Source organism: Pteropus vampyrus, unplaced genomic scaffold (assembly GCF_000151845.1).
Source record: "Pteropus vampyrus isolate Shadow unplaced genomic scaffold, Pvam_2.0 Scaffold221, whole genome shotgun sequence".
Lineage (NCBI taxonomy): Eukaryota > Metazoa > Chordata > Mammalia > Chiroptera > Pteropodidae > Pteropus > Pteropus vampyrus.
The window spans coordinates 915,142-917,753 of NW_011889002.1; positions in this window are offsets into that span (position 1 = coordinate 915,142).

Here is a 2,612-nt window from a genome sequence, read left to right on the forward strand (position 1 = left end):
CTTTAAACTCAATCTGACCAAAACCAACTTGACAACATTTATCTGAAACCAGCTCTTTTGGGTACTTCATCTCTGATAAGGGTAGCACTATTTTCCTGGACCTGAGATAGAAATATTCTTGACTATAATTTTCAAGTTTTTCATCATGGTGTAACTATTCACCTACCAGATCCTGTTGACTCAACTTTAACATGTCTTTTCGAATCTTCCTAATTGCATCTTACTGACACTATTTCACCTCAGGCCCTTCCCATCTCTTCTTTGTACTAATGCAATGTCCCCTTTACTGGATTACTTGTCTTAAAGTGTCCTTTGCCTTAATCCATCCTCACACTTACACTGAAATCCAATAATTCCTTATAATTACTCAGATATACTTGGTGCCATTCTCAGTTTCTAACTTTTCTCATAGCTTTTCTTTTACCCAAAAGAATTTCCATTGATGCTTGCCTTTTGAACCCCAAACTGTCTTTGTCCAAAGCACAAATTATCCTTGTCCTTATCATTTGGATAAAAACACCCAGATTTTTACCCAAAAGAATTTCCATTTATGTTTGGCTTTCTCCAAAACACAATTGTGAAATTAACACATATTTCCCCAGATCACTAACATAAGATTTAAAGTAGGGTTATATTAAAAATAAATTTAGGCAAATTTCAACTGCCCTCAAAAGCTCACTCATTTGTTTCTGGGAGTCCACCAGACTGTCTCACATGAGCTCATGATCTACTCACTTACACTGTCCCACAGTAACCCGCATAACAGCTTGAATTACAGAATTGTAGTATATAGAACATAGTGAATGTATATAATATGTCTTATTGTCTCACAGGATAGTATGTACTATAATATACAATATATTTCTCTGTCTTACAGAATTTCAGTAAAAAAGTTTTCCTTTTAGCAGGTTGGAGAGTGTTTTCATGCAGTTCCCTTTTCCCTAGGAATTCCACCACAAAATGACTGAGCTAGAGAACAAATCTGATTGACAGACAACATACATTTCCCACAATTGCCCCTCTCACCTAACAACTAAATCTTTGTTACTTAGCCAATTACATCTGCTTCACTTCTCAAGTTTGAAGTTTCTCTCAGAATCCTTGCTGGTCCTGCATGTAAATAAAGTGCTCCTAGGCCCTCCCATCATCTATTCGAGATGTGCACATATACATATTTCAGTGGTGGAGTAGGCTTGGGCTCAAGTAAACCCCTGCGGGCAAGGGACTGCATGTTATTTTGGTTAATAATCTCACAGTATTTAGCATCATGTTTTGTTGGTGGTCATAGCACAATAAAACTCTCCTGAATTGAATTCTGCATCACAAAACATATATAAATCTTGCCAGAGACCATTGTTCATGCAATGTAAGCAGACACAAAACAAAATTATCAAGCATAACAAATTATTTTCCTAGTCTGCCCCCTAAATAGTAAACCAGCCTAAGAGATGGTAATAACCCAAAAGTTACATCATGGCTCTTTTCTTCTGGCCTTTCATAATTATTTTCTGGCCTCAGGCATCCACCCATTTATTTGCAAAGCTGAGCACCACTTAAAACATCAACCATGGGATTAAATTCAGAATCTTCTTGGGGCTTGTGCATTTGTATGCTTGTGTGTAAATGCACATGCATGCACATGTGTTATTGGAAGTGAACATTAAAGTCACTTTTTCATTATCTAGGGGTTGTAGTAGATTCAACACATTACATATGGAGCCTATCAATGTGGGACAGCTTGTGGAAGATCATAAACATATTTTTCAGATAGAAATGAACATACCACGTGGTCATCCTTTCCCTAAGGTTTGCTTCTTTAATTGTTAATAGCCAGAAAGCCATCAAGCCAGAGTTTAATAAACTTTTAATTTGAAATGAATTACCACATGTCGTGTTTGTTTACCCATTATTAAATCTCTTAGCAACGTGTCAGTGGCAGAAACAGCATACTGTATCACTGCCCTGATATATTAGAAAACAAACCCATGGGGGATATTAACTGCTAATAATATGTTTAGGAATCCTCCAAGAAAAATAAATAAATATAAACAATGTAGCAAATATGTATTCAAAGAGATTTTTATGTTTTGTTTTTGTATAAATTTATTCTGAATTGTCGCAGTACAGTCTGTGAATATGAGGTCTGAATCGACCTCCAAGCTCAGAGCAGAGCAAATGATAATCAACCTTTTCCAAAACATTTTCCTAAAGCAAAAAAATATTTTTTTTTTCATAGTGTTCATAGTATTGAAGGTGTCAATATTCATGTTTCTGGGAATGTCATCTGTCTACCTTTAGGGGAACTGGGAGCAGCATTCTAGAAGCCAAGTTCAGAGCACAATGCAGTAGGTATAGAGAATATAGCCAGAGTTCCCTGAGGTGGTGGTGTCATTAGCTGATGATAACGGTTTACTTAAAGGGAAACAGGTCAGGTGTGGATATGGAAGCCCAGGGTTTGTACTGGATGTTTCTCTTAGGAAAGGAAGCAGGCGTTCTAGAAATTGATCCTAGCAATCAGTGAAGTTTTATTTGGCCCAACAAGACATAATCTAAGAGATTTGAAAAAGTCCAATCACAACGCAGAAAACATCACCGGAGGTTAAACAGAAGCT